Raw genomic sequence first — 23,324 nt, 5'->3', positions numbered from 1 at the left:
GGAGTACTTGAGGGAGGAGATGTGCAAGGCAAGTCCACAGGTGACCTTACACTTCACCTTGGACATCTGGAGCAGCCAGGGTGGATCCCTCACAGGGCACTGGTGCAACCAGTCAGGCCATCGTTAGACTCTCCTTTAAGCCAAGGTGATGGATGAGTCACACACGGCAACAGAGATCATGGGAGCCATGAACCACTTGGTGCAGGGGTGGCTCATTGGGCAGGGTGAGCTCACCCATTGCTTCATGGTCACTGACAATGGAGCCAATATGGTCGAGGCAGTTCATGTACCAACTTCGTTGGCATCTGCTGTGTGGCACACAAGTCCCACCTCATTGTCAGAGATGCCTTGGAGGGGGACGGGGCTGCCAGTGACGGCATCAGCACCACCAGCAAGCTCATTTCCTAATGCAGGAAGGTGGCAGGCTACTTCCACTGGAGCATCAAGAGGGGCAAGATGCTGTGGGAAACAGGCAGAGCTGAACATCCCACAGCACAAAATCATGCAGGATGTGGAGACTCAGTGGAACTCCACATACCTGATGCTCGAGGAGCAATAAAAGGCCATCCATGAGATGGCCTTGCTTGGGGAGATTGGGATCAGCGGCCCCCTTAACAGAGCTGAGTGGGATACCATCTCCCAGATCTTGGTGGTCCTTGAGGCCATCAAGACCCTCAGCACTGGCGATGCCCTCCTTAGCCAGATGATCCCTGTAGTGAGGGAACTTCAAAGCCAAATGGAGAGCTTCCAGTGAATCAACATTCCTGACTGGGGCAAGCCACTGTCACCAGATGTGTAGGCACTGGTGAGGTGGCTGAAGGAGGGCATCAGGAAATGGCTTGATCCCTTGTGGTCCAGAATGGTCCATGTGCTGGCTGCCATCTGTGACCCAAGGGTGAATCAGCCAAAGTCTGAATCAATGGACAGAGGTGGTGTGGAAAAAGAGTCAGGGAATAGCAGAGGCGGGGGGACATGGAAGAGGGGGATCCACTGTCCCATGCCAGCATGCCATCTACCAGCCAGTCTCCTCCTCCACCACAGGCACTGCCACCATGGGCCAAGGGCATGGCTTCCATGGTAGGGTCCAGAGGCAGCAGACCCCACCATCAGGCAGGTAGTGCCATCAGGCCTTGGTGGCTTCCTATTTCACTGAAGACATGGATCCACTGCTGTGCAACCCCTTGGCTTACTGGGCAAGCTGCAGCCAGATGTGGCTGGATCTGGCTATGGTTGCCCAGGAATACCTGTCCTATCCACCGAACAGTGTTCCAAACAAGAGTGTGTTCAGCATTGCAGTTCATAGGCTCGTCTGTGAAGTGGTTTGTAAATTCCCTTTGAGGATCAGGCCCGAGAGATTGGAAACCGGTGGTGTTCTGTTCTTGTCTTTGATAGATTTTCAGTGTACACTCATTCTGGTGCGCAGTTGTTGCTTGGTGTCTCCACATATTTTCCATCAGGGCACTTAGTTCCCTGATGGAGATAGGTATCGTATCGTGAAGATATCTCCATACTGGAGATATTGTTGGCAGGTTTTACATGTCTTGTCATGGCTTGGCCTGGATCCATTTGGTGTGTTTTGGGCTGTAGGAAGTTGGCTTCTGGTGATGAGGTTAGCGAGGTTCAGTGCTTGTTTGAATTTACAAACCACTTTCCACAGATGAGCCTATGAACTGCACTTCATCAACCTCCTAGGTACAGAAACTCAGGGATTCAATATAGACAGTGGAATTCTGACACACTACAACCTGCCAGACATCTGACTCCCCATGTACTTCTCCACTTTTACCTGCACTGCTACATCCGCCTTTCCACCCCCACCCCAGCCTGTCCCTCACCCCTGACACCTCCATTTCCATTTTCACTGACTGGCTTTCTTGCCTGCATTGCATGCCAGCCTCCAGCTTCTTTACTATTCCTTCCATCCAGGAACAGCACACATACTAACTGCAGATGCTTTCTCAGCCTGACAAAGGGTTTTTCAATATGAAAGCTTGCTAAGATATATTTTTCTAACTATTCAGTTAGTCTAATAAAAAATACCAGATTACTTTGACCCAAAGAACCTTGTCTGCCAGTGTCATGTCCTTAGACCAACACCCCTAGCATCTGTCCCTGGTCAGCTGACCGGAAGGACGCAGGGCCCTGGGCACATGTAAGTCCCAGAGCTGGGGCTGGCAGGGAGAGTTCTCCGGCAGCTGCTGGAGAAGATGCTCCTGCAGGAAAGGAGAGAAGGCTGCCTGAGATGCTGCTAGTGCTGCTGTGCTGCCTACTAAGTTATTACGTGTTGTTATTTAAAGTGGTGGACCAGGCTGAGGCTGTAAGGCAGGAGGAGACCTTATTGGGGCACACTACCGTGTCATGTAGAGGCCCCAGCACCAGTGAGGGCGCGACTTAACACATACACAAAGTCACACATCATGAGCGTTGCTTGTCAACATCTTGAGGTGCAGTTTCCCAGAAACCCTTGCACCTAGCTCCTTGAAACTTGGCAGGCTTCATGGCCTGAGCAGTGGCTACCATCCCTGCTGTTTTCACCCCCCTGTGCTTTCACACTTACAAGTGACACGAGTTTTGCTTTCAAGACTTTGTGGTGCAGTTTCCCAGAAACCCCTGCACCTATCTCCTTGAAACTTGACAGACTTCATGCTCTCAAAAGGAGCTGACATCCCTGCTCTTCATCCAAATCTGCCAAAAATGACAAAGTTATAGGCAGTTTCATGCTTCCCATTATAGCCTATGGGCGAAATGTCAAAACAGCATTGAAACAGCAAAAGAGTTTTGACGAAATGAAACAGAATAGTGCTTTGAAATTAAACAAAACTTGAAATGAAACACTGTCCCATTGAAACAGCAAAATGGAAGTTGAAACAAAATGATGCTGTTTCTCACAGCTGTACTATTTAGGGCATGGCCTATTTCCTTGCTTGTTTCTTTGAGCATTTATCTGGGGTACTTGTAAAGTTAAATAATGCTCAATAATAATTGTATTTACTATAAGTTACAATATCCACAATTTTTGCCTTCCATCCAGTAAGCAATTAAAATCCCAAGTCTGTTACAAACAGATTACACATTTTGGAGTTTGTCTTTATTGTGAGCAGAAATAATAACAATGAAACCTAATCATTACCTTAATTTTTTTTTTTGCAGAATTTGTTTCTTTCCAGGGTTTCCCTGTAGGCATTCTTTTTCCCAGCTTTCATTTTCCCCCTGTCAAAAAGGGGTTCCAATCCTTTGTGTAATCCTGGAGTGGTATAAAAGTATTAGAGCTCAGCTGCCTGAAAAACTGAGACGCATACGTATGTTCAAATGACCTGAGAGAATTGTCTTCGGTTTGTTCTCCTGGTATAAAATCTTACCTGGAAATGCCTGAACAGACATTCCAATGATCCCTGCAGAGCAGAGAGCTTGCAGCCCTATGGCTATATAGCCAGAGGGCCCCTGTGCAAATATCTCAGCATGCTCTGCAGCAGGCTCGGCTGGTGATCTCAGACTGGTGGGGTGGTGGAGCATCCCATGGGAGTGGCTGGGTGGGTTTTGCAGCTGGCTGGGCTGGGGGGAGGTTTGCAGATGGCCAGGCACTCAAGCTGGTAGCAGGGAGGCTGCAAATGCCCCTGTTGCCAGCCAGCAGCAAAGCCCCCAGCTGCTCCCATAGGACTCTCCACCACCCCATCAGTCTCAGTTCACCAGGAGTGCAGGTTCCCTCACTCTGCCTGGCAATAAAAGGCAACAATACACAGAGTAGTCCTGAGTCCTGATTGGCTGACCCAGACTGCTCAGAATTAGCCTTTGTCACCCCGCAGTACAATGTGGAATTGTGAAAGGGTCATGTTCTGCTCTCTGCTTGGCTGGAGCAGTAGAGTCCAGCCCAAGTAACACATTGTCTCCTGGGGTATAGGGAGGAGACAGAAGCAAACACTCTGGGATGCTAGAAGACTGCATTATGGCTTCTTGAAGGACAGTAAGTTGTACAGGCATTTGCTCTCCAAAATAAAGTCTCCCAGCAGTGATTTAACCCTGGTTCTTCCCAGGTTATTTTTCTCCTGGACCAGCCATTTCTGCTCTGGGAGAAAAACGCTGAACATCTGTGCACTTGTGCTTTCTATTGGGAGAAAAGTTAATCTCCCATGAGAAACCAAATGTCTGTATGCGGCCCAAGTCAACACAATAACACTGCAATACAAGGTAGTGTAACTGCTCAATAAAACTGCTGTCAACTCCTACTTAGACATTCATTTTGTTTTCAACTTTTTTAATCTCAAAGCACCCCACATAAAATTCCAGCTCTTAAGAGTTCACAAGTTTTTTTGACTACAGAAAATAATAGATCAATTCTTCTGTTGCAAAAAACTGAGAAGGGGTAAAACAGAGCAAAATGTCTATGATACTTTGAATTTCTTTTTTAAATCTCTGGGTTTATCTTGTGAATCATATTTACACAGCTAAGAGTGCTAACATTGCATGGCAACCCACAGCTTCCTCGAAAGGATCTCAGGATGTCCCATGGTACCCTGGCACCCTGGTTGAGAATCACTGCTCTAGCTAATGAAACCCAGTTTAAACCAAAATAAGTGTCCACAAAGAAGGGTTTTATTGGTTTAATCCAGGCTTGTCCAACATACGGCCCACGGGCCACCATGCAGCCCGCCAAGGCATTTTCTGTGGTCTGCGGTGCTGCGGCAGGAAATGAAAGTAAACACAGTTTACTTTTGTTCCCACCCCTTGTCCCTCCCCCAGCCCCATAGCAGCTTTCTAATCGCTGCTGAAGGGCTGGGGAAGGGACAAGGTTCTCACACGCACCGTGTCAAATTGACATTGCCGATGCGGTGCGTGTGGGAAGAGAAGTAGCCACGTGCCTCTCAGGACAGGATGAGCCCAGCTGGAGCAGCAGGTGGCTCAGCTGCACTTTCCCCCTACCTGTGCTGGTCAGTTCTGAGCGGCACACGGCTCCGCCGCCGCCTCTGCTGGCTGGGGGCCACCCGGGCGGGCTCCTCCTGTCCCCAGCACCACGTGCGTGCTGCTTTCCCTGGCTGGTGCCGACCCGGCTGGGCGGGTACCCAGGACAGCCACCACCCAGCAGAAGTGACAGCGGAGCCACGTACCGCTCGGGACTGACTGATGCAGGCAGGGGGAAAACGCAGCTGAGCCCCTGCCACTCCGGCCAGGCTCATCCTGTCCCAAATGGCACACGGCTCTGCCGCCATTTCTGCTGGCTGGTGCAGACCCGGCCCACCTCCTCCCATCCCCAGCAGCACATGGGAAGCCGGCATGGTGCAAGGAATTTGCTTGGCCTCCAGGGGCTTCATGGCCATCCCTGGAGATGGTGCCGTTTCACTGACAAATTTTGTTCTTGTGGCATAAAGATACCCTATTTTTAGGGACATACCAATTTCACAGTGGAAGTGGGGTGCACTGTTGCTCCTTTCATCTTGCAGGTTCCCTCACGGCCCCCCTCCCTCTGCTGATTGGTGGAAGGGCCCAACTTGTGGCTTGCTCCTGATTAGCAGGGAGGCAAAAACTGTGGTTTTAAATATGGTACCGTTTTGGCCTCCTTCCACAGATTGGCTGAGAGGCCTCCAGATGGATCTGCTGTTTTAGCTTTCCTGCTGGTCAGGAGGGAATGACAGGGACTTCTGCTAATCAGTAGCAGGAGTGGGGGAGGGCAAGGGGCAAGGTGCATGCAGGGAAATATGCATGATTAAAGTTGCCACTGTGCACTCTACTTCCAACATGAATTTGGTAGGTCCCTACCTATTTTCTAGCTGGAGTTGTAGCAATTATTTTTTCCTCTAGTAATGTTGCTTTCCTCTTCTCTTAAAAAACAAAACAAAACAAAACAACAAAAACACAAGTTTATGTGACTGGATATATATGTGCCTTTTTCTGTAAATGTTTTTGCAGAGTCAGGGAAATTATCCCAGCTACAGAATATCTATGAGGTGTCTTTCCAAAATGTGTACATTCAGCAAAATTACTGTTATAACCTCTGTAACTGACTCCCAAATGTCTAAGTAGCATTTAGATATAATGGTGATAGGTGCCTTATAAATACTTAAGCTAGATAGACATGTCACTGGTTAGATCATTGCTGCCCATACATAAATTTGACTGTCTCTTTAGTACTAATTCCCATAGTGCTTAGTAATAACAAAACGGAAGTTGCCTGCATCCACATACTTAACAGTGCACAGGATCATTATTAAAATCTTCAGCATACACAAGTCTTCAGTGGCAAAAGTTGTCTAACAGCTTCATTCAGTAACATTTTGGCCCACTGAAACAGTTTTTTAAATCTCCAATATATGTAACAGCCAAAGGAGAAGATGCATGATTTATTTCCGTGTACAGTATTAGTTCAGCTGACCACGCTTGCATATCTTGGTCACATGGTCCAGTGTTTTATTCCTATTCTTAGTATGCATATTGAATATAATCACAGCATAGTAGTACATTAGTAGTGGTATCACTCCCCAGATGAAACAATGAGCAGCCTGTTCCTTTTTATTTAGGTTCTTTATGTTCATAGCAGGTATCTGTGCATGGCAGTTATCAAACTTGAAGTAAAAGAGCCCATGGCATATAAAAAATAATCCTAAAATCCTGACCAGAAAGAATGTGGTTACCAACATAATTAGCTTGCTGGTAGTATTTAACTCCCTTGCTTTGGGATATAGTTTCATAGTTTCAGGGTCGGAAGGGACCTAATAGATCTTCTAGACCGACCCCCCGCCAGGGCGGGAGAACAACAAAAGAACCCTAAAAACAAAAAACGGGACTCAAATGAGTCCAGCCAGGTAGGTATCCAGCCTCTTCTTAAAGATCCCCAGGGTAGGGGCCAGCACCACCTCCCTTGGAAGTTGGTTCCAGCTCCTAGCCGCCCTAACTGTGAAGTAGTTTTTTCGGATGTCCAATCTGTACCTCCTCTCCATCAACTTGTGCCCATTACTCCTTGTTATGCCAGCGGGGGCTAGGGGAAACAGCATCTCCCCCAAACCCTTCTGGTTCCCCCTAGTGAGTTTATAGACGGTCACCAGGTCCCCCCTCAGCCTTCTCTTGTGGAGGCTGAATAGGTTCAAGTCCCGCAGTCTCTCACTGTAGGGTCTGCCCTGTTGTCCCCGGATCATGCGGGTGGCCCTCCTCTGGACCCTCTCCATGTTGTCCACATCCCTCCTGAAATGGGGCGCACAGAACTGGACACAATACTCCAGCTGCGGCCTGACCAGCGTCGCATAGAGGGGGAGGATCACCTCCCTGGCTCTACTCGAGATGCACCTGTGGATGCACGACAAGGTCCAGTTAGCCCTGCCAACCATGACCTCGCATTGTCGGCCCATGTTCATCTTGGAGTCAATAATGACACCAAGATCCCTTTCCGCCTCCGTGCTCTCAAGTAGGGAGTTCCCCATCGTATAAGTGTGCTGCTGGTTCCTACTACCCAAGTGCAGCACCCTGCACTTGTCCGTATTGAAACGCATCCTGTTCCTGTCTGCCCACCCCTGTAACCTATCCAGATCCTTCTGCAATCTCTCTCTCCCTGCTAGCGTGCTCACCTCCCCCCAAATTTTGGTGTCATCAGCGAATTTAAACAGGTTGCTCTCCACCCCAACATCAAGATCGCTGATGAAGACATTGAACAGCGCAGGGCCCAGGACCGAGCCCTGAGGGACTCCACTACCCACCTCCCCCCAAGTCGAATATGATCCATCCACCACCACCCTCTGAGTGCGACCCTTCAGCCAATCTGCAATCCATCTGACCGTGTAGGCATCTATGCCACAGTCGCCTAGTTTACTAATTAGGATGGGGTGAGAGACGGTGTCAAAGGCCTTGCTGAAGTCCAGAAAGACTACATCCACCGCGACACCTGCATCCATGGCCTTTGTGACCTGATCATAAAAGGCAATCAGGTTGGTCTGACATGATCTCCCCCTAATAAATCCATGCTGATTGCCCCTGAGCATCATCTCGGATGCCGGCCCATCACAAATGTGCTCCTTGATGATCTTCTCAAAGAGCTTCCCCAGGATTGAGGTAAGACTGACGGGCCTATAATTGCCCGGGTCCTCCCTTTTCCCTTTTTTGAAGATGGGGACCACATTAGCTACCTTCCAATCGTCTGGCACCTGGCCCAAGCACCACGATCGCTCGTAGAGCCGTGCCAGGGGCCCTGCAATAACCCCAGCCAGCTCCCTCAGCACCCTGGGGTGGAGAGCATCCGGACCCGCTGACTTGAACGCGTCCAGCCCCTCCAGAAGCTCTCTAACCCGGTCCTCCCCAACCTGAGGTCTGAAGGCGATCCCCTCGCGTCCGGCTTCTATCACAGCAGGGAAGTCCCGGTCCCTGCACAAGAAAACGGAGGTGAAGAATTGGTTAAAGAGGTCCGCTTTATCCTCTGACGCAACCACCAGATTGCCCCGCATATCCTGCAGGGGCCCCACATTACCCGGCGCCTTCTTCATCCTCCCAATATATTTGAAAAAGGACTTTTTGTTATCCTTAATCCTGGACGCTAATCCGAGCTCTATCTCCGCCTTGGCCTTCCTAACAGCCCGCCTGCAGGCCCGAGCAGAGGAGGTATACTCCTCTTTGGAGATTACACCCCCCTTCCACCGGGCGTACGCCACCCTTTTGGCAAGCAGGCATTCCCGGACACCCTTGGTGAGCCAGGGGGGCTTTTGGACACTCCTGCCCGCCTTGCTTCTTGTCGGGATGGACACCCCTTGGGCCCCGAGTATCGTTTCCTTAAGGAACGACCACTCCTCTTGGACGCTGAGTTCCTCTGCCCTCAAGGACCCCAGTTCCTCTCCCACTAATCTCCTCATCTCACTGAAGTTGGCCCTCCTGAAGTCTAGGGCTACCACCTTGCTGCGGGCCCTTGACACTCTACGCTGGATGGTGAATTCCAGCACGCAATGATCACTATTGCCCAGGTGGCCTCTTACCAGGTCGTCGCGTGCGGCCAGGACCAGGTCCAGCAGGGCATCTCCTCTGGTGGGACTGTGCACCTCCTGAATCAAGTGGAGGTCCTGCAACTCGGCCAAGAACCTCCTGGAGCGGTCCGTCCCGGCTGACTGCTCCTCCCAGCAGATGTCCGGGTAATTAAAATCGCCCATGACAACTACATCCCTTGCTTTTAGTGTCTCTGCAAGCTGGCCTGAAAATTCCCTGTCCAGCTCCTCCTCTTGATTGGGGGGTCTGTAATAGACCCCCACCGTCAAATCCCTCTCGCCTTGCCCCCCCTGGATCTTGACCCAGAGCACTTCAGCTTGCCCTTCCCCTGACCCCATTCTGCTGGCAGAGGATGTGTAGTGCTCCTTGACATAGAGTGCCACCCCCCCCACCTTTTCTGCCTTCTCTATCCCGCCTGTACAGTCTATAGCCCCTAATGTTAACTGCCCAGTCATGGGACAAGTCCCACCACATCTCTGTTAACCCGACGACATCTGGATTTGAACTAGCTATTCTGAGGACGAGTTCCTCCTGTTTGTTCCCCATGCTACGAGCATTGGTGTACAGGCATTTAAGGCCTTGCAAGACTGTGTGGATATGAAAGGTGTTGTAACCCAATTCAAATGTTTCTTACATGTACTGCCTACTCACTGTCAGTCTTATTCAAATGGAAGTTTTCGAGGTTCTTCAGTGAATATAGTATCAGGCCCCAGTTGTATAATTCTTAGTTTCATTAATGGTCAGAGCCAATCCAATCCACCAGACTGATTATCAATGAAGGGTTTCATCCTTAGTATTTAGAAGTGTATGAAATGGAAGATCTAAGGAAAAGCACATATCATTTTAAAAATTTGAAATTCTGTTACACTAACAAATTTGTGCAAATTAGGATTTCAACACAAAGGAATGGCACAGCTAGAGAGAAAAAATACTAGACCATTAAAATTGTAACCTTATTTAACCTTATTTAGCAGGATATTCTTCTGTCAGACATGAAACATTAAATGAACAATATTTTTGTGCACAACTTTTAAACCAGTGTTTGAAAGTTAGTTTTGAAGAAGTTTCTTTCTTATACTGGTGCAAATTCTTTAACTCATTGTCTTGCCCATTAGTGGATGTTGTCTAGCTTAATTAGGACGTCTCTAACCATTTCTGGATATCAAAATCCATGACTTCCTATGGGTAATGGTGACAGAAATGGACAAGGGTGAAAGTCTGCCCCACTGAAAATAGGAGTTTTTCCATTAACTTCAGTCGGTCAGGATTTTACCCACAGTGTTTAGCTTTGAGACAGGGCTAGGGTCTTCTTGTGTAATTGGGCAGTGCCTCGCACATTTATTTTAATCTAAATTATGATAATCTGATCACTTCCAAACCAGAGGCAGTTTTGTGCTTTTGGTCAATCATACATGCCAGAGTGAAACCCCACAAATTAACACTACATGAAGGTATTTTGTGCCCATATGTCAGTATGGGAGATGATGCCTTTTAGGAAATTCCTCCATTTTATTTTGCAATTTACATGTAACCTGTTTGGAAGTTATTTCCTGAACAATAGAAGTCTAAGAAGGTTTGCTTTCATACCTGACTCTAATTGTTGTCTTAACTCTTTCTTGAAACCACTCAAGAAATTTCATGCAAGATCCTGGACCATCATTGTTGTACCCCTCCAAAAGCAATACAAAAGTAAAATTTAGGAGGGTCTGACCCAAACCCAGAAAAACAAAACAGCAGAGAGTTCAGACTGAACATTCAATCTGAAATTCGATCCTTAACATTTCCTGGTGCATTTGGAGATCGCAGAACATATGGCCTCTGTAAGATCACCCACTGTCTGAAGATCCCTGAAATACATAGCAGTTGGTGCAATGCTGAGAGTTATGAAGGGTAGTAGAAAAATGGATGTTCAGCCTTAATCCCATGGAAGCAAGGAATAACAAAATTAAGGCAAAATATCTGTTCTGACATTCTCTCCTTTGCTCCCCTGTTGGGTTTAGATGGAAGGGATCTCCGAACAGTGGGTGACTTTACATACCATATGTGCTACAATGTTGCAGCAGAGTCAAGGACAGTCAGGGTGACAGAACAGGATTTCAGACTTAGAAGAGAAAATTCTGAGATAAGTCAAACTGAAGATACTAAATTTAGTGATCTTTACAGGAGGATTTCTTGCTATTTTTAAAAGTCCCTTTAATTTTCATTTCTGAAATCACCTTAATTAGCATTTGTAACATTTGAAGTCACATCCAAGACTAGGTTTTTTCCCCACATTCAACATGGGGTGGGGGAAATCCTCATCTTGGATTTGTGTACCAGCCTGGGGCAGGTGGTGGCTCTGACTCCAGTGCTAGCACTGGCACCTGGGTCACAGCTGATGCCTGCCCTGGGCCAGAGCTCTAACACCTGCTGTATGCCCTGGGCCAGGACCAAGGCCAAAACTGTAACAGCTGCCATTGCCAGGCCAGGGCCAGGGTGACTCAAAGTGGTTCATATGGTGGGGGCATGGATATGCAGCAGGAGGGTGTGTAGTAGGGCTGTGTGCAATGGCAGCGTTCCATTTCGACCAGCGTTTTGATGTTTTGACAGAACAGCATTCTGTTTCAAATTTTGTTTCGATTCAAAACAGCTGTTCCATTCCGTTCTGTCGAAACAGTTTCACCTTTTTGACCCTGTTTCAACAGTTCACCCATAGGATATAATGGGGAAGGTCAAAACAGCCTATAACTTTGTCATTTCTGGCCTGATTTGAATGAAACTTGCAGGAATGGTAGCCCCTGCTGAGGCCACAAAGCCTGCTGTGTTCCAAGGAGATAGGTGCAGGGATTTGGAGAAACTGCACCCCAAAGTCTTGAAAGCAAAACTCATGTCACGTGTATGTGTTAAGCCACAGTGGGGTCAAAACTGCAGTCATGTTAGCCCCTGCTGAGGCCACAAAGCCTGCCAAGTTTCAAGGAGATAGGTATAGGGTTTTGGGGAAAACTGTACCTCAAGCTGCGAACAAGCAAAACTCGTGACATGGGTGACACTGTGTGTTAAGGCGCAGCAGGGTGAAAGATGCAGGCCTGCAAGCCCCTGCTGATGCCACAAAGCCTGCCAACTGTCAAGGAGATAGGTGCAGGGGTTCTGGGTTCTGGGGCCCTGCACCTCTAGCTGCTGACAGACAAAACTCATGTCATGGGTGCTTGTGCAACTGCTGCCTTTCATTAGGCAGCAGGACTGAAGATCCCCCATCACTTGCCACCACAGTCTTGGGGATAATAATTGACCACAGTATGAACATGAGCGGGCAGTGCGATGCTGTAGCCAGCAGAGCCAACAATACACTGGCATGCATCAATTGATGCATCTCCAGCAAAACCGGCAAAACCAGCCCCCTGCACCAAGCAGGAAAGACAACTGGGAATCAGGTGACCCCAGTGAGGTGACTGTCTAATCTCCTCTTGAAGATTTCCAGGGTAAGAGATTGTACCACCTCTGGAGGTAGCTTATTCCACAGTCTGGACATGCTAGTTGTGAAGTAGTTTTTCCCAATGTTGAGCCTGAAATGAGCCTGAAACGATCTTCCAGGAGTTTGTGACCATCACTCCTAGTTTTCCCCAAGGGTGCCCTGGTGAATTCGAGCTCTAGATATACATTTCTGATGTAGCGGTAAGCTGCTACCAAGTCCCCTCTCAGCCTTCTCTTTTTCAGGCTGAAGAGTCCCAGGTCCCTCAGCCTTTCCTCATATGGCTTGCCGTGGAAGTCTCTGATCATATGGGTAGCCCTTCTCTGGACTCTCTCAAGTTTTACCATGTCCTTCTTAAGGCACGAAGCCCAGAATTGGATGCAGTACTCCAGCACCAGCCTCACCATTGCCGAATGGTGCAGGGGGCTGGTTTTGCCGGTTTTGCTGGAGATGCATCAATTGATGCATGCCAGTGTATTGTTGGCTCTGCTGGCTACAGCATCGCACTGCCCGCTCATGTTCATACTGTGGTCAATTATTATCCCCAAGACTGTGGTGGCAAGTGATGGGGGATCTTCAGTCCTGCTGCCTGATGAGAGGCAGCAGTTGCACAAGTAACCATGTCATGAGTTTTGGCTGTCAGCAGCTAGGGTTGCAGGGCCCCAAACCCCCCCTGCACCTATCTCCTTGACAGTTGGCAGGATTTTGGCTGCAGCAGGGCCTAGCAGCCAGACCTGCCGTAGTTCTCCCCATTCCCCCCCCTCCGTGCCCCAAGACAGACACAGTTGCACAAGCACCCATGACACGAGTTTTGCCTGTCAGCAGCAAGAGGTGCAGGGCCCCAGAACCCAGAACCCAGAACCCCTGCATCTATCTCCTTGACAGCTGGCAGGCTTTGTGGCCTCAGCAGGGGCTAGCAGGCCCGCAGCTTTCACCCTGCTGCACCTTGACACACACAGTGTCACCCATGTCACGAGTTTTGCTTGTCCGCAACTTGAGGTACAGTTTCCCCCAAAGCCCTACACCTATCTCCTTGAAACTTGGCAGGCTTTGTGGCCTCAGCAGGGGATAGCATGCCTGTAGTTTTGACCCCACTGTGGTTTAACACATACACATGACATGAGTTTTGCTTTCAAGACTTTGGGGTGCAGTTTCCTGAAACCCCCTGTGCCTATCTCCTTGAAACACACCAAGCTTTGTGGCCTCAGCAGGAGCTACCATTCCTGCAAGTTTCATTCAAATCAGGCCAGAAATGACAAAGTTGTATGTTGTTTCAACCTTCCCCATTATAGCCTATGGGCGAAATGTTGAAACAGTGTCAAAATGGCAAAATGTTTTGACTTGCATCATTTTTTTTCGAGGCTGTTTTGACCGTATCTGTTCTGGTTCAATTTTGCTGTTTCAACCTCAAAACGAGTCGGGCAAGTGGTGGTGAACAGGTTATCAGTGGGGCAGGTGCTAAGGGAGGGCAAGTGGCAGGGGGCAAGTTACAGCAGGTCAAGGGGCAGTGTTTGGGCCACTTGCCTCCTTGAAGCTGCTTTCCCTGCCAATTGCCCAGCTGCTGTTGTTTATCCCACTGGAGCAAGGGTGGGCACAAATTTAAGACAGCCACCCAATAATTAGATTATATATGTGGAAAATTAAAATAAATTTAAAATTTCTTTAATAAAATGGAACAGACTAAAACATCTGCTCATTGTTTCATCTGGGGAGTGATACCACTACTAATGTCCATGCATAGATCTAATTATTTGGGGGTTCTCTCAAATTCTAAATTCTGGAAATATATTGAGACCCTGTATAAAACAAGAGTATTGGCTATCTTGTATAGAAATCCAAATAATTTTTCAAAATAGGTACCACTGTTTAATTGAACAGATTTCCTTTCTTTATGAATGCATATCTGTTTTTAGAATCAATAAGAGCTTGCACACATACAATAGGCGAAGAATACACAAAGCCAAATCCTGATTTAAATTACACTGCTATGAATGAAGAGTACTGGTAACTTCTCTGCAGCTAATGGAAATTAGCTATTGTTATTATCAGCACCAAAACTAATAAACTTTACTCCTGTGTTTCTGATAATTTGGGATTTTTGAAACCCAGGGACCTTTAAAGAAGCATTTTTGATACCATAGCTGATTTGTGATACACAAAAACCTATTTGCTTTCAATTGTGTGTATGTGTGTGTGTAATCTAAGGCAGAGTGCATTATAGGAAATTTAAAATTAACTAATAGAGATGAGACCAGAACTAAACCATTTGTGTCCAAACTTGCTAGCTTCAGAACTGCAGCTGAATTACCCAGTGGAAGCTTTTAAATCAAATCATTAATTTCTCCTAACATTGTAAAAGGCAATATGTTGCAAATTAAGATTTCAGCTCCATGTCTGCTTTGTGGTTTAATAAAAATAATGGTATTAATCAGTATAGTCAGAGAGAGGCCTGCAACAACTCTGCAGATGAAAACTTGCCATTCTGGGGAGTTATTTGAATTTAAATGCAGGTTTGAATCTTCTGGATGTCCTCTCTCTCTATAACAGCTAAACCAATACCTCTTATTTAAGACTTTCATATATATATATATATATATATTAGAGTGTCAAAAATTTGAGATGTTTATTTGAGTTCTGCCACTTGTGCCCATTACAAAGAATCATTATCATTATATTTACGTATGAAAATGAGCTTCTTAGATGCCCTGCAATAAAACAGATGCATATCAAATTAATCAAGCTACATAAGAAAGAAAAATTAAAAAGGCATAAAGTCATCATATAAATGAGGCAGGTTGAAGTCCCATGGAAATGAAGTGGATTTTAATTCTGTCTTGAGGCCAATTTCATGGTATTTCTTGGGTCAAAGGGAAGGGTAATATAAAGTCTTAGGGCAGCAGAGGCATATATACCACTCCTCATTTTGTTAACTTTCCTGTGAAATAGAGTACCATTTCCTATTGAGTTTGCATATGCAAACGAGGGAAACACCTTAAAATAAGAACTGGTTTTTACTGGGTCTATCTTGCCTCATATCACACAGTGGCAGAAAGTATATACTGACATGGGGACTGAATAGGGTATGACCAGGGTTTTCCCCTCATTCCTTTCCTCCAGCACTTAAGGTCCTGGAAGTTCTGATTCAGAGGCTGTATCCCTAACTCCTGTGTTCAATAGGTACTAATGCACCTCTCCTCCAACAATTTGTCCAATCCCTTTTTGGGTCTGGTTAAACTGTCAGCTTGCACAATGTCTTGTGGCAACATGTTGCACACTTTAATTACACTCTAAAATAAAGGGCATTCATACATGTACCTTTGTCTGCTCTGACACACTGGAAATCCAGCATGCAGAGCATGAAAGCTGACACAACTGGCGCTGCATTGCATACATTTGTATAAGCGGTGAAATGCACATCAGCATGCAGAAAATGGCAGCAGTGCACTTTTGAACTAAAACACCTTCAATGTGTTTTAGTTAGAAACATACTGCTGCCATTTTCTCAGCGCTGACATGCATGTCACCATTTAAACAAATGCCTGAACTTCCTTTTTTAGTTGTAGATTTACTACCTACTAGTTTCATTTTATGACCCTAGCTCTTGTATTGTGAGAGATAAGTAAATAATAAACCTCTGTTTACTTTCTCTTCCCTATTTAGTATTTGGTAAAAAGAGACCCTCTCAAGCATCACTTTTCTAAACTGAATAGGCCTAGCCTTTTTAGTCTGTTCTCAATATGGAAACCCCTCCATACCACTAGTCATCTTTGTTGCCCTTCTCTGTACTTTCTCTAGTTTTTCTATGTCCAATTTGAGATGTGGGGACAAAAGTTGGGCATGGTACTTAAGGTATGGATGTACCATGGATTTATAAAAGGGCATAAAGGGGTAGGGCTAGGATTCAGAGTGACCTAGACAAATTGGAGGATTGGGCCAAAAGGACTCTCATTAGGTTCAACAAGGACAAGTGCAAAATCCTGCACTTAGAACAGAACAATCCCATGCACCAGTACAGGCTGGGGGGTGACTGGCTGGGCAGCAGCTCTGCAGAAAATGATCTGGGGGTTACAGTGGACAATAAACTGAATATGAGCCAGCAGTGTACCCTTGTAGCCAAGAAGGTGATTGGCTAGGGCTGTGTGAAGCTTCAGTCCTTGATTCGATTCAGCCCAATTTGGTGGCTGAATCTCCAAATCTGAATTGAATCAGAGGACCCTTTAATCTCTCTGAATCAAATCAGAACCCTCTGAATCAATTCAGAGAGATTTGGAAAGATTCAGACATAGAGACAGCTTTAAATGTTTTTTCTACATACCTCTAGGTAGCAGAGGCTCATGAGTGCTGGGATGCTGGGGCGCATGGAGTGTCCCACAGAAGCATGGCAGGGGCTCCCCAGTGCACTCAGCAGCAGACCCAGAAGTGGACCAGATGCACTTCCAGTTGATTTCCAGGTCCACCAGGGAGTACATGTACCACCGGCTTTGTGACTGGTTCCTCCTGCATCTGGGGTGGGGGGAGGGGGGGATCTGGGGTCCCCCAGCATCCACACTCCTGTGGGATGCTCCATGTGCCCCAGCATCACAGTGATCACGAGCCGCACTGGTACTTCAAGATATGTAGAAAAAACTTTTAAAGCTGGTCTGTGCCCGAATCACTGATTCTCTGAATCAGCATTGAATCTTCAGATTCAGATTTGGCCGAATTAAATCAGGGTCAGTGATCCAAATCAACTAATCAAATCACTTTCCTTGATTCAGGCCAAATCCGAAACAAATAGGGCCCACTTCGCACACTCCTACTAATGCGATACTGAGCTGCATTGGTAGGCGTGTTGCCAGTAGGTCAAGGGAAGTGATTATTTCCTTCTATTCAGTTCTGGTGAAGCCGCATCTGGAGTACTGTGTTCAGTTTTAGGCCCCCCACTACAGAAAGGATATGGACAAATTGGAGAGAGTCCAGGGGAGGGCAACAAAAATGGTGAAGGGGCTGGGGCACATGACTTATGAGGAAAGAATGAGGGAACTAGGTTTATTTAGACTGAGAGGGGACTTAATAGCAGCCTTCAACTACCTGAAGCAGGGTATACCTTGTTGTGTCTGTCCTGAGCTTCCCACTTAGGTTTTTCTAGTTGCTCAGAGCTAACTACAGTCTTGTGGCCCGACAATTGGACCCCCATCACCAGTTACCAAGACCACCAATGCTTCTCTCCTGCCACGTCTTTGTTGGAACTTCAATCTTGGGGAATGCCGTTAATCCCAGCTCAGTGGTATCTTGTTAGGTTTAGTTGTTAGCACGAGGATATTGGGGCTCCACGTCCCTTACACCCCACCTAGCGCCAACCCATTGTTACTCCAATGTTGCACGGACATGGTTTTACCTCATATTTGTTCAGTCCTTTTTCAGTTTGGTTTGCCCAGTTCAAGTCCATGTCTATACTTGGTCCCTGTTTGATTCAGTCCAGATGAATGGATATACCTCCAAAGGAGCCAGAAGGGCATCAGCCTTCCCTTGTTCCTCACTCACATTTCTTTACCAGTTGTCTCTGTCTTTTTGTCCTGCAGATCTGCCACTGCATTGGCTCCACTCTCCGCAGCCGGACTTCCAGGGCATCTCTCCAGGTAAATCACCTAACTCCTCTGAGTCAGACAGTAGAGGCAGCTCCTTGGTCGGAGGCTGCCACCAGTCATCCCTCCTGGGGTTTATAGCTCAGCTGCAGCCTTCCCTCGGCTGCTGGGAACTCTCTTCTGCTTCCACCGTCGAACCAATTCATGGGGCTTTTAGCTTTTCCCCACTGCCTCACCTGATGAATCAGCTTCAGCGCATGCTTATAAAGCACACCATGACGGCATTGACTTCTTTTGTTTCTTTGGGCATCCTCACCCCATTGGCTGCAGTTTGGGACACTACAGTGATCCCCCTGCCACTGCCATGCTCTTGCAGCTTGGTATGCTGTGGTGCTACCAGCAGGGCCCGTGGCACAGTGATCCCACTGTTGCCACCACATTCTCATGGCTCAGCATGCCATGGCACCACTGGCAGGGTCTGCGGCACAGCGATCCCACCACCGCCACCATAGTGTTGTAGCTCACCACACCATGGTGCCACCGGCAAAGCCTGCAGCATGGGGATCCTGCCACTGGCATCAGGTTCCCGTGGCTCGGTGACTCCACTGCCCCTGCCACATATCTCCCCCCTCAAGTTGCCTTGAGTGTGCCATCTTCTTGGATTGCTTTGTCAGTCTTCTGATAGTGCTATACATCCTGCTCCGTTGGCCTCACTGCTGACTCCCTACACTGAGACAAGAAATCAGCAACTTTATTTGTTGTTCCTGGCCTGCACCTGACACAGAATTTTAAGGGCTGAAGAGCTAGGGGCCAACGTATTATGTGTCCATTACAGTGGTTGCATGGTCGGTTATGAATGTGAACTCCCGTCCCATTAAATAATAACGGAAATATATGACCACCCACTTAATAGTCAGACAATTGTTAAATACCTGCATTTTGCTGTGTTTAATTTCCTACTTGCAAACGCCACTGGTCTTTCAGCCCTGTCTTCCCCTTGGCATAGGACTGCCCCCACAACCATTTCAGACACATCAGTTTGTAGGATAAAAGGCTTAGAAAAGTCAGGGGTCCTCAGGAGCACATCACTACATAAGGCTCTCTTGATATTCCTAAAGGTCTCCTCCATTAGGGGCATTCAGCATATAACACCTGCACTTCGCCCCTTATGGAGTCTATCAAGGGTGCGGCCAACTCCGCAAAGCCTGGTATAAATCCTTGATAATAGTTAGTCAAACCCAAAAGGTGCACATTTGGGCTTTTTGTTTGTGGTGATTTATATTTCTCTATGGTCTCTACCTTACTTACCAGTGGGCATATGAGCCCCTGTCCCACATGGAACCCAAGAGCTCCAGTCTTCCACATTCCTAATGTGTACTTTTTAAGATTTGCTGTCATATTAAGGCTGAGTGGCATCCTTGTAAATTCAAATAGTACCCATGGCATACCAAAAGCTGTTTTTTGCTGGTCTTTTCCCACCATGGGGATCTGCCAGTAGCCCTTGGAAAGATCCAGGGTAGAGACGTACTTTGCCTGACCTATCTGTTCCAGTAGCTCTTCTATGTGGGGCATGGGGAATGCATCAAAATGCAAAACCAAATGAAGACCCTGGAAATCCATGCATATCCTTAATGAGCCATTGGATTTTAGGACAACCACCATTGGGCTTCTCCAGGGGCTCTGAGGTGGTATTGTTACCCCTTGTTTAAGCATTTTCTGTATCTCTTCATGTACCCAAGCTTGTGGATGATGTGGGACCGGTCTCCACCTTTCCCTCACAACTACTCCTTTGGGCATATTTATTTTGTGTTCTACGCCCCTAGCCTTTCCTGGGACCTCGCTAAACACATCAGCAAATCCAAAGATGATCTGACACAGCTCTTTTTGCTGCTCACCCACGAGGCAGTCTCCTATTTCTATCATACCCCTTTGTGTATTTTCTCCTATCTCAGGGCCTAGTTTTTCACTTACTTAATCAGGACTCAGCAGCCATCCCTCTGGCTCCCTCCAAGCCTTCAACAGGTTTACATGGTAGATCTGGTGTTCCCTTATGTGTCCAGGTCAGTATACTTCATAATCTACGGCCCCAGCCCTCCTTGTTATCTCAGAAGGCCCTTGCCACTTAGTCAATAGTTTATTTGCGGAGGAGGGAAGTAGATGTAGCACTTTATTCCCGGTCTGAAACTCTCTTTCCTGTGTCTTTTGGTCATAACTAGCTTCCTGCCATTGCTGTGCTCTCTCCATATTCACCTGGGCTAACTGCTGGGCCTGTTTAAGGCATTCAATCATCTCCTGTCTAAATTGTTTGGCCCCAACTTGTTTATGCCCTGGATTTTCCCACTTTTTCCTGGCTACTTGCGGTAAACTTCTAGGTTTATGGTCGAATATTCATTCAAAGGGTGCAAACTGGGTTGACGCCTGTGCTGTATCCCTTAGAACAAAAATTAGTGGCACTAAGAGCAGGTCCCATTTTCTGGGCTCCTTCTGCATGTTCCATCACAACAAATGTTTGATCATGCCATTTAGGTACTCAACCAGGCTATTTGCCAAAATGGGAAATCCACTTTAACAACTCTACTGAAATATGAGGCACAGTGACCATTCTGAGTGGCATTGCCTCCGGATATCACATTGCATAATCAATTAAAATGTGTGTATACTGATGCCCTGCACTATTTTTGGTGAGTGGTCCCATAAAATTGAGGGCAATTCTGTCCAATGGTGTGTTAATTATAGGTGTGACCTGCAAGGGAGCCCTCTGCAGCCGTCTTTCTTCCACCGACACTCTGTATAGGACCCACATGCATGTTACTTCTTCCCGCATACCTGGCCAAAAGAGCCACCATTTGATTTTAACTAGAGATTTCTTTCTCCTGAAGTGTCCACCTATTGGCGTTGCATGGGCCATGTCCCACAGCTTCCTCTGGAATGCTTGTGGCACCAATAACTGCCGAACACACTCACCCACTTCAGATTGATTTACCTGGTATAATAACCCATCCCAAATCTCAAAACATGGGTCACTTACTTGTAGTTCAGGTCTTACAACTTGCCCCTCAATGCTGGCAACTTCATTTTCTATGATCCTCTTGCGCAACCTTGAAGTGAGATCCCATTGGGCCTACTTCCAAGCTACTAAATGGCTCTTCCTTGGAGGAGCTAGGCTCTTCTTCATCTGCTATCCAGCCTTCTACTTGGGGCCATCCCTTCCTTTCTAATTTGGCCCACTTTACTTCTAGAATGTCATACAAAGGGGACCAATCTCTCCCCATGATCATTTCCCCATCTAGTGCGGGGGCAAATCCCACCTTCATCCTACCATCTCTGCTTGCTATTCTTGCCTTCATGTATCCCCTCTGATACTGTTCAGCCCCACCATGTATACATCTCATCCTAACCAGCTTACACCATGTTATGGCAACTTCTGGTGCCAAAGCGGACCTTCTGAGTGTCTGCGAGCACCCTGTGTCAAGTGTAGCCCATAAAGCTTGGCCAGCTATCCATGTTGTGACCTCAGGGCAATCCCACACTGTAACTTCACTCCTTCCACCAAAGCTACAATTCATTTCTTCCACAGGTTCACTATTATCCCATCTTTCCCAGACTCCTGTGGTGCCTCCTGCCTGTTTCCAGCGATCCTATGGTTCTTGGGAACACTCTCTGGCCACATGTCCAGTATGACCACATCAATAACACAATACTCCCTTGCCTACATGTCTCGAAGGGCCCCGATAATATTCCTCCTCTGTACAATAGTGGCTCCTCTCACTTTTATAGGACCTTTCTTTAACCGTCTCCATTTCTGCAATTCTCTGGGCCTCTTCTGCCAACCTGGGCAGATGCCTCCTCACCCATAATTGCATCCCTTCCTTTAAGTCCTGGATATACTGTTCTAACAAAATTTGGTTGGCTAGCACCTCCCTACCTACAGTGCCTGGGGGAACCCATGTATCTAACAGATCTTTGAACAACTGCATTAATAGCCAGGGTTTCTTGTCATCTTTCCCCTTTCTAGCCCTAAAAAGTTACATATAGTGCTCTGGGGTTAATTCCAGCTGGTGTAAAATTGCCAACTTTACTTTATCAGAGTCATAGGTTTTTCTCTGGGAAGAGCCCTATAAGCAGTTTGGGCCTTTCCAATTAGCAATGAACCTAACGGTCCTGTCTACAAGGATCTATCTAATCCTGTTTGTGTAGCATTCCTTTCAAATGCTTCAATAAACGCTTCTGTATCATCGTCTTTTGAAATCTTAAAGGCAGACCAGTTATACCTAAGCCACTCACTTTGTAGGGCCTGTCATTGTTGCACCTCAAAGACTTTTGTCACCACTTGTAGCGTTTGTCGCTACAACTCTACTTGTGGCATATTGACCTCCTTTTCGGTGTCTGTCTCCAGGGTTCTATTATCCTCCCCATTACCAGCCAATGCACCAATTTGTAACTTGCCGTGTCTATCCTGAGCTCCCCACTTACATTTTTCTAGTCGCCCTAACCGCAGTCTTGGAGCCCGGCAGTTTAATCCCTGGCACTAGTTACCAAGACCAGCAATGTTTCTCACATGCCACGTCTTTGTTGGAACTTCAGGCTTAGGAAATGGTATGAATCCCAGCTCAGTGATATCTTTTTAGGTTTAATCATTAGCACAAGGACATTAGGGTTCCCCCTTCCCTACCCCCTGCCTAGCGCCAATCCATTGTTAATCCAATGTTGCACGGACGTGGTTTTACCTCATATTTGATCATTCCCTTTTCAGCTTGGTTCACTAGGTCCAAATCCATGTCTATACTTGGTCCCTCTTTAATTCAGTCCAGATGGATGGATATACTCCCGAAGGGGCCAGAGTGGCATTAGCCTTCCCTTTTTCCTCACTCACATTTCTTTACCAGTCATGTCTCTCTTCTTGTCCTGCAGATCTTCCACTGCCTTGGCTCCACCCTCCACAGCTGGACTTCCACGTCACCTCTCCAGATAAGTCACCTGACTCCTCTGAGTCAGCCATTAGGGGCAGCTCCTTGGTTGGAGGCTACCACCAGTCGCCCCTCCCAGGGTTTACTACTTGACTGCAGTCTTCCCTCAGCTGCCAGGAACTGTCTTCTAGTTCTGCCATTGGACTGGTTCATGGGGCTTTTAGCTTTGCCCCGCCACCTCTGCTGGTGAATCGGTGTTGGCATGTGCTTATAAAGTGCGGCCATGCTGGTTCTTTTTTTTTTCCTTTGGGCATCCTTGCTCCTGTTGGCTGCAGTTTGGGATGCTGCAGTGCCACTGGTAAGTCCTACAGCACGGTTATCCCACCATTGCTGCCATGCTCTCATGGATTGGCATGCTAGGGTGCTGACAGCAGGACCTGCAGTGTGGCATTCCGC

Source organism: Alligator sinensis, unplaced genomic scaffold (genome assembly GCF_000455745.1).
Source record: "Alligator sinensis unplaced genomic scaffold, ASM45574v1 scaffold188_1, whole genome shotgun sequence".
Lineage (NCBI taxonomy): Eukaryota > Metazoa > Chordata > Crocodylia > Alligatoridae > Alligator > Alligator sinensis.
The sequence above is the reverse complement of the archived record's forward strand: the minus strand, read 5'-3'. Positions refer to the sequence as shown.